The sequence below is a fragment of the Chenopodium album genome, chromosome 11, assembly GCF_948465745.1.
Source record: "Chenopodium album chromosome 11, dcCheAlbu1.1, whole genome shotgun sequence".
Taxonomy (NCBI): Eukaryota; Viridiplantae; Streptophyta; class Magnoliopsida; order Caryophyllales; family Amaranthaceae; genus Chenopodium; species Chenopodium album.
Genome location: NC_137844.1, coordinates 39,992,664 through 40,003,205, shown reverse-complemented (window position 1 = coordinate 40,003,205; position 10,542 = coordinate 39,992,664).

Here is a 10,542-nt window from a genome sequence, read left to right as displayed (position 1 = left end):
ATAGCGTTTTTAAAACTATGATAACTTTTGATCTGTAACTTGGAATAAGGCATATATATATCATTGGAAAGCTTATCAAGTATACTTTCTAACCCAATTAGAATCAGGTCAAAATAGTTTTTAGATTTTAAGATATGGCCGTTTTAGTAAAAGGGTGTCGGTTTTGGGTCGAGTTTAGTATTTTGGTCATATCTTCTTCGTTTTAAATCGGAATTGGGCTTAGGATATATCGTTGGAAAGCTTATTTCAAGGCCTATCCAACCAAAGAATAATTTTATCAAAACTTTAGGGCCACAAAATCAGTTTCTCTCGATTTTGTGATGTGGACGAAAAGTGGAAAGTAAGTTATGGTTTAGGGAAATGAGCTAGGAATTGGATTGGTTTATGAAATGTATTGGGAATGAATATGGATTTAAGCACTTGTAAGGTTTAATACTCAACCCGTATAATAATGGCGGTGAAATGTTGTTCGTCATCGAGTTTGGTTTTAGGGAGACATTTTTAGGTGTCTACAATACGCGACATCTTGCCTTGCTAAAGTCAAGTATTGTAGGCTTCCAACAACTCTATAATCCTTTGGGGCATCAAGTAGAATACCCCCTTTGGAAGATAGATGTTTGGTGATGATCATGGGCGTCGTCACCAGTTTAGAGTCTATCATACCCATTTCTTTCACGAAGATTAATTATGTACCGACGTTAATTAAGGAAAAGACCATGTGATGTTGGTATCACCTCTACACTAAGAAAATAGGAGAGATCACTCAAATATTTCAAGGATAACCTATTGGAAAAGTTCTTGATAAAAACATTGAGATTAGTAGCATTAGGATTGGTAACAATGATGTCATCAACATAAACAATGAGATATATAGGTGTATGAGGATAATGCAAAATAAATAGAGATGTATCAGAGGTGCAGTGCTTGAATCCTTGACCAAGCAAATAATTTTTCAACTCGGTATACCAAACTCGTAGAGCTTGTTTAAGGCCATAAATAGCCTTTTTGAACTTGCAAACATAGTTGGAAAATTTGACGTTTACAAAACCCGGCCGGTGGTTGAGACAAAAAAGCTTCCTCATGTAAAATGGCATTATTGATTTCAAGTTGACAAAGATGCCATTATTATGACACGACTAGGCTTAGTAGTGTACTAATGGTAGCTGGTTTGACTACCGGGCTAAACGTTTCTGTACAATCAACTCCGGGTCGTTGTTGAAAGCCTTTTGCAACTAACCGTGCCTTGTACCGTTCAATTGAAATCATCTTTATTGGATTTAATTCGAAAGACCCACTTACATTTCACAATATTTTAAACCGTAGTAGGGGATGTTAAATCCCAAGTGCCGAGTTTATGAAGGGAAGTAAGTTTTTCCTGCATTGCTTTTCTCCATAGAGGACCTTTCAAAGTTTAAGTGACAATTTTGGTTACCTCTGGTTTGGCTTAGGTAGAGGTGGAGTTGGCATACTTTTTGTTTGGCTTAAATACGTTATTTTTTGATCGAGTAATAACACTAGGGGTTGGATGGGAAGTTATTTAAGCATTAAGTAGTGGGCCACCATCAATATTTGGGAGTACTTGGGTCTGATTGATAATCTAAGTTTGGTTTAGCCATAGTAGTAGAAGGGGAGGCAAGAGTTGTGGTGTGGGATGTGGGGGAGGTATCAGGTGATGTGTCTTGTGGGGTAGGTGTAGTTGAGTTAGTGCATGACGTAGGAGTAGTAGGTATAGGATTTTGGTGAACATCAGATGGAGTTGCAAAACTAGTTGGCATGGAGATGTTTGGGCTTGAGGTAGGTGTATTTGGTGAAAGGAATGGTGTCCTTCGAACAAGTGTATTATTCCGATATAGGGTTCAGAATCAATTACGAAACTAATTATTCAGCAAGGTCAAGTGATCGGAATGCCTAGTTGGAGGCCGCTTCCGATTAGTAAAATTAATGTATAATTAATATTATAGCTTAATCTTGACTGAACCCTTCGGGTGACACCCAATCAACTTAATGATCCGTGTCGATGAATTAATCTGAAAGGAATTAATGAGTCATTAGAGTATTATGAAGAAAGACGTCGGATTCCGAGCTTAGAGCGTCGGAATCGAATCTCAAAAGTCGAGCCAAAATTTGGGAATTGGCGAAATGGGAAAATGCTTCAAGGAACAAGTAAAAACCCTAGCCTCGCAATAGCTTAGCCACGCGAAAGGCTAGGGAAGCACGCCAAGTGGCAGCGCGCCACGTACCCGGATGACGGGTCACAGACGCTGGCCGATGGGTGGCGGCCCCACCGAACCTATCTTGGGGCTCAAGGTTGGATGCCACACGGTTAGCTCACATTGGATGTGAGTTTCCTTGGGCAGCAAGTGGGGAAGTGGTCCTCACCTAACCATATGACACTTGTTACTTAGTGATTTCTTGGTTAATTTAACAAGGAATTAAATTTAACAATCTTTCCATGTGAGATCTTTTTAAGAAAAAGTCCCCAAAGTCTCACATTGAAAGATGAGAGGATTTCACAAGGAAGCACTCCTTATAAATACCCAAGGCATACCTTGGGAATAACTCACTTAAGTTGAACTCAATAAGGCATCTCCTATCAGGTGAGAAAACCTTTAAGTTCGTAATACTTTAGTCTTTCTTAGTCTAGCCCCGGCTAAACTCCGGGGTAGGGGCCGTTCGGGTCGTGCTTGAGGGTGGACTCCGTTGGAGGGGTCACATTTGGGGCTCTTTCCGTTCTTGAGTCCGTGTTCGTTCAAGTAAGAGCTCGGGTGAGCGAAGCACGCTATAAGGGTAAGATTGTCTTTCTTTTTTCTTGTTAATTATGTTAATTAATATGCTTATGTTTAGTTGCATTTATTTATGTGCGGGTCTTGGGGTCGGGTTTTGTTTCTGCGTGGTGTTGGACATCACGAAACCCAACAGCGGTATCGGAGCCTCGCTCATTTAATTTTTGTAACTATTTTTTCAATGTGATTTAAATGGCTTTAAATTTTTGGTTATGCTTGCTAATTAGATTAGAAGCTCGTTTTATTTATTTAAGCTCGATTTTAAATCAAATTTTGGCTCCAAAATCCATATTTCGACCCAAGACTATTGAATTTTTGGTGGAATCGATGTTCGTGATCTGGAACACTTTTGATCCTTTAGGATTGTCTAGAAGCCATATTCTGCTCAGAAACACTATTTTCGAGGTTTTTTTCGTTTTATCGAAAATTGTAAAATCTTTAAACCTTGATTGTTTAATGGCATATTAATTGTTCATTATAGGTTTGGTTATTATTGTTAACCAACTGCATATATAAGCCTATTTTGAGCATTATTATCAAGTTATAACTAGTGCTCAAGTAGTTGGCTATTTTTTCAAAAATTGCAAATTAATTGCTTTGTGTGTGAAAAAGTTCATGTTTGAAGCTTTCAAGTATTAAAGTTCCAATCTTTAATTATTTTAAGTGATGGGAACTTTATATTTTTCTAGATTCCATGATTATTTATTGAAATTTATTGATTTAATCATTTATTTGAGTTGATTAAAGTCATAAAGTTTCAAACTTGTGAATGAAATGTAATTAGTCTTCATATTGGAAGATGTAATTTTTCAAGTATGCACAAGTTAATGTTGGAATTCTTATTGAATGTTTGAAGTTCATATTTCCAACCTCCTTTTAATTTTGTCAAAACTCATTTTTAATTTATGCATGGTTAAATTAATTATGAGATAAGCCCTTATCAATTTTGTGGCACCAAGTTAAACCCAAAATTATTTAAAGATTGATTCTTGGAATTAATTTATGTTATGCACTTGAAATTGAATTTATTTAAGTTAGACTTATTATATTTTTCAGTTTTGCTCATAATATTGATTCTAAAATTAATTTAGAATTGATTAAATACGTCACACAAATATCGGGAAATAATCCCGAGGCACAATAGCCATGAGCACTCCCTCGGCCAGCATGTGGCTGCGAGGGAATGCAGATTGGTGCGTTGCTTGTGCGTGCTAGTGCGGCATGTGTTCTTGGGCAGTAGCTTGGTGCGACTAAATGGGAGTACTTGTGCGTGTGGGCTGTTGCTGCGAGGCAGTAAGGGCGTGCATAGAAGCAAGCCCGAGTGGCTTTCATGTGAAGGCCATGGAGTCGTGCGCACGCCTTGTAGGCAGCATAATGCCTTTTGCGATGCTATAGGCTACGGGGTGGCGCTTAACGCTAGCTATGGCTATGCGTGCGAGCCGTCACAAGGCACCCATACCCTTGGTGCCTAGCACACCAAACCGAGAGGCTTGATGCTAGGCACTTGGGCGTTTTAGGGCTATGTAATTTTGCGTTTTTGTCGATTTAATTATTTCAATTGTGTTTAAATTATTTTAATTAAAAATGGAGGCCAGGCCTCGGGTTGTGAGCGGAATTTGCAAAAGAGATAAATCGTCATGAGAGCATTAGATGTGACGATTTATCAAACCAAGAATGGCTTGGAGCCATTAGCAAGGAAATGCTTACCCTAGAATAATAAGTATTAACACAAGCCAAAGCATGCTTAATCACTTGTTGATTCTTTGGATCTTGGAATTGCCTTATTCTTGCCAAATGGGGAAAAATTTAATGCGTGAATAAGATGCTTAATTGAAAGTTTTCATGAATGCTTTTAAATTTCAAACTTATTATGTTATTTCTTGATAAATGGTTATGCTTTGCACTTATATTTGTAGAATTCTAAATCAAATTATATTGTTTTTAATGAATGGTAAAGGAAATATTTGATAATATTTCTCAAAGAAAAGAAAAGCATTTCTAAAATACAACCTCTCATAAATGACTTTTATATCTAAGTCCGTAAGGACGATTGATATCATGTATTCAAAATACTAGGTAGCTTTGATAAACATGAAGTGTTGAGTTGAAAACTCAAATTGTCAGAAGTTGACAACCAACGTATCTTTTCGCTTCATACACTAATGAGTACAACTTTTTGATGTAGTAATTCAACGTAGCTTTGATAACATGAAGTGTTGAGTTGAAAACTCAAATTGTCAGAAGTTGACAACCAACATATCTTTTCGCTTCATACACTAATGAGTACAACTCATTGATGTAGTAATTCAAGTACGAATTATAAGAAAAGATAGAACTTTGTTGTACGGCGCACTAGATGCTTAATTACGCCAAACAAAGTATAAAATTTATACTTAAAGAAATGGTTATGAAAGGTTATGAGATGATGTATTATAGGAAACGAGGAACAAAGAAGAGGAATAAATTCCATTTCTACCAAAGAGTTCATGTTACTGTATTAAACTTAGCAACTTATTGTCTCCACAAGTATCAGATACTGCTTGAGTGTTCCACTTTAAAAGTGACCTCAAACCATTGAAGTAAAGCTAAACCAGTGAAGTAAAGTTATTGACTCACAAGCTTGGAATGAAGCAAGTGGTGCTACATAAGCTGTAAAGTCATATGCTTTGTTTAAAGACCTTTTAATTTAAGGCTGGAACAAATAATGGTTATTATTATGTTCCATAATAAGAAAACAATCCGTTTACACATGGAAAGACTCATGTTCTATGTAAAGAGCAATCGTTACGAATTTTTTTTAATGGCATGGTTGTCTAAGCCATGAGTCAAGAATGCTGATTATAAACAAACATTTCCCTAACATGAAAACTCACAAAGTTCAAATCTTAGGCATGATTTGTGTTCCAAACATCTTTAGCAATGTCACATTGACAAGAACGTACTCAAGGCTATATAGGCTCTTGACAATTGATCGATTCGGAATCGTTCTAAGACAAGCAAGTCTTACTTGTTGAAACCGACAAAGTAAAGAGCTATTGTTCTTGGTATATACAATTAAACTCCGAAAGCTAAAGAGGATCCAATTACTTCAACGTTTCACAAGAATTTGAATGAATATGGCTATATTCGTCAAATGTGAACAAACTTGACCTTGAGTAGCTCAAAAGTTCAGTGAAGTATAGAATCGCCTTGGAAAAGTATCAAACAACGTCTAGATTAGATCGAACGATATTTTCTTAAGCCAAGTGTGACCATCTCAAAATTATGAAATTGAAATTTTCATGAATAAACTCCACAAAGAATATAGTATGTCTTTATGGAGACCTCGATGCCATTTGAAAATGACTCGAACGATGATGGATCACATCCTTTCCTATAAAGTTCTTAAAGATTTGCACAAATGACTAATGTTACACTAAACAAAATGTCAAAGCTAAAAAAGGACACCATATTCAGTTATGGATAGAAATAACTTCTAAACGTCTTTTCAAGTATATATGTCTAAGGCTCTTAGCCTCAGTGGGAGCTCAGTGGCTCAGTAGGAGCTAAATGGCTCAGTGGGAGCTAGGTAGATCAGTAGGAGTTTAATGGCTCAATAAAGGCTAAGATAGCTCAAATGAGAGCTAGCTGTTTGTTTCACAACAAACTTTTACCCATGGACAATATACATGTCTCTTTCTAAGTATTCAAATGAGACTATGGGCATTACCTCCAGAACCTATTTGAGAACATAGTATTTGTTGCTCTAAGTGGTGTCTTTCTAGAAAGTAACACATTTCCAAAACAACAAGTGGGAGGAAAATGAACTCGATGACCATCGAGCTTACCAACAAACTCAAAAGGGCTTCATGAGAATGATTGATCAAGAATACTCGAAAGGAGTTCACAAGAGCCTTAAAAAGAGAATTCATTACTCACAAAACTTCAAAAGTGCTGGACTAAGATCAACATAATCAAAGGGCTTTCAAAGCGCCTTGAAACTCAGTGTTTGATGCAATTACCCCGTATAGGTATAGAATTCACCAAAGGCTTGGATTGAATCCTATAAATTTCTATTAAGTTATAAATAAACCTAAGACTTACAAGCATACTATTTACAATTAGATAGTAAGGGAATAATATCTTGTAAGATAGCTACGATAAATCCAAATTCCGAATGATGGTTAGAGACCATAAAATCCGAAATAGACTCCATATTTAAAAATCATGTTTCAAACTTGATTAATTTGCATGAAGGGTGAAAGACCCATTGATCGCAAATAAGTTTTCAAGGAGAAAACTAACAAATATGGAAATGTACATGCATACATAGCTAGATTGGTTGAAAATGATACAATTAATTCACAGAGTTGATTTTAATAAAAATCTGTTCACCCATAGGAATGCTCACGTCTTTTCGTGATTATTCTAGCAAAATTGTTCATATGAAATATGGCAAAATAGATACCAAAACCGCCTTCCTAAAATAGAATTTTGGAAGAGACTATGGAAATAGTCAAAGGGTTTTGAAAATCTAAATAATGCTAGATTTGAAAGCAAGCTCAAGAAATCCATTATGGGATTGAAGGAAGCATTGCATATAGGAATTGGAACATATTTTCTCATAAAGTTAATTAAAAGGATTTGCTTGGTGGAGAAATATAGAAATTCTTATGGATAAGAAGTTTAGTGGGAGCAAGAGTCAATCTTGTAAGGTTCAACAAGAAGTTTACAAACTCTGTTGTAAATTAACTATCAAATGCTAAACGCTTAGATTTGAAAGTACTTTCAACAATGGACTAAGCAAAAGGTGACACTTAGTACATATTGGGAATTAAGATATGTTGTATAGACTTAATAAAATGTTTAAATGAGTAAAGGAATTTACCGTGTTAAACATGAATTGAAGGACTTTGAAAGCCTTTCAACCCATATGTATAAAACTAAGTAAATGTTTAAACTAAGTATAAGCTAGGAAAATACTAAGTCAAACAAGAAAGACTCTAGTAGAGACTTTCAACCGTATCACATAGAAAACATTTTAGCAAGACTCAGTGAAACTGGATGAACTAATAGGTCAGATGAATGGAATATAATTGAGAATAATTCGGCAATTGAAACCATCATGTATGCTATGATATGGAGTCATCAAGCAATTTACATGCTTAGAGCATGAGAAGAATAAAGTACCAATCAAAATAAATCTAAGTAATGGATCGTTAGATTATGATCAAGAACATCCAAAGTACTTGGATAAGTAAAAGGGATGGGTTCTTCATGCATGGAAACTAATGTAATTTGAGAATTGATGTTGCAAACACATCCTTAGGAAGGATTAAGATCCTTAACAAGGAAGCCATTTATAAGCACGAGCTAAAATGTGTCATAGCTTGAGAATGATAGCATAGACGTGCATCCATGTGTAATGTGCGGAAATTTAAGAAAAAATTCCATGATCACAAGTGACTATGGTATCCCAAATCACTGTGACCCATTTGGAATAAAATCCAAGCAAAGCACCAATAGGAAGTCTACTGAAATACATGTTAAGAATACTGTTGTTGCCTTGAAGGCAATAATAAGAAAGTTGTTCAGTGGAAAGTTCATTGTTGAACGTTAATGATTGTAGGTTGTCAAGTTGAAGATCTCAAATCATGAAAATAAGTAGGAGCCATCACTTGGATAATAAATCCTAAATCACACATAATCCATAACACTCTCAAATTTTATCATCTTATTATGAAAGTATTCGATAATGAAGATGCTAAAATCTACAAAGTAATTATAACTAAACCTATGTAATAAGTGAAGGACAACATTCACAATTGCATGAAAGAAATCAAGCATATTAAAATATGGGTATGATTTCTATTATGTTTTTTGAAGAGTATTACTCTTAAAACATTTTGGGAAAACCATTTATCATAAGATGAAACGTTAAAAGGTTTCATAGTGGAATAAAAAAAAATTACTAATTATTCCACAAAACTATTTATTGTGATTTAGAATTAAATAATGAGTCCATTCGATTTTGAGAATATTCAAAATAGGGTATCAAGACAATGTCTTGGATAAAGAAACAACTATTAAGCGAACGTTGAATATTATAATCGAAAATTATCCCTAATCAAGGTCATTTAAATGTTGGACGAATAGGTTTCAAAAAAAAAAAAAATATTGCACGATTAATGACCGCTTGAGATTAGTGTGTAGTATGATTTATAGCACCGTTTCTTATACTACAGGGACATGCTTGGCATAAATCATTTACACAGGTATTGGTTTAGAACAATACTTGATAAAACCTATGAGAATAGTTTAAGGGATTAAAAATCGTCATAAGTATATTTCTCATTATGGCTATCGGAACCTCTTTCCTCGACCATGAGTATTGCAAGTTCTCTTGTTTGAGTACTAGTCCGTTTTGATGTCTGTCAAACGTTTGCTGTACATGGGGATTATCACGGCAACTCTCGGGCGGCTAGGTCCTCCTAGTAAAAAAGCTTACATTACAAGAGTGGGAATGTCCCCCTATTAAACAAATAGGGAACAATGTCTTTGTTGTTTACAAGGCCTCTTGATGAGCGAGACTGTGAAAATGCATGGCCATGCTTAGATGAATTTTAGAAATTATCTGCTTATTGACAGTCTAACTAGGATAAATTGAAAGGAATGGTGTCCTTCGAACAAGTGTATTATTCCGATAGAGGCTTCGGAATCAATTACGGAGTTCAGCAAGGTCAAGTGATCGGAATGCCTAGTTGGAGGCCGCTTCCGATCAGTAATATTAATGTATAATTAATATTACATATTAATCTTGACTGAACCCTTCGGGTCACACCCAATCAAGTTAACAATTCGTGTCGACGAATTCATCCGAAAAGAATTAATGAGTCATTAGAGTATTATTAAGAAAGATGTCGGATTCTGAGATTAGAGCGTCGGAACCGAATCTCAAAAGTCAAGCCAAAATTTGGGAATTCACGAGATGGGAAAATGCTTCAAGTAACAAGTAAAAACCCTAGCCTCACAATGGCCTAGCCACGCGAAAGGCTATGGAAGTACGCTAAGTGGCAGCGGTTACGCTGGACGTGCGCCATGTGGCAGCACCAGCCATGCGGGTTGCAGACCCAGGATACGGGTCACGGACGCGGGCCGACAGGTGGCGGCCCAACCGAACCCATCTTGGGGCTTAAGGTTGGGTGCCACATGGTTAGCTCACATTGGATGTGAGTTGCCTTGGGGAGCAAACCATGTGACAGTTGTTACTTAGTGATTGCTTGGTTTATTTAACTAAGAATTGAATTTAACATTCTTTCCATGTGGGATCTTTTTGAGAAAAAAGTCCCACATTGAAAGATGAGAGGATTTCACAAGGAAGCACTCCTTATAAATACCCAAGGCATACCTTGGGAATAACTCACTTAAGTTGAACTCAATAAGGCATATCCTATCAGGTGAGAAAACTTTTAAGTTCGTAATACTCTAGTCTTTCTTAGTCTAGCCCCGGCTATCCGGGGTAGGGGTCGTTCGGGTCGTGCTTGAGGGTGGATTCCGTTGTAGGGGTCACATTTGGGGCTCTTTCCATTCTTGAGTCCGTGTTCGTGCAAGTAAGAGCTCGGGTGAGCGAAGCACGCTACAAGGGTAAGATTGTCTTTCTTTTTTCTTGTTAATTATGTTAATTAATATGCTTATATTTAGTTGCATTTATTTATACGCGGGTCTTTGGGTTGGGTTTTGTTTCCACGTGGTGTTGGACATCACGAAACCCAACATTTAG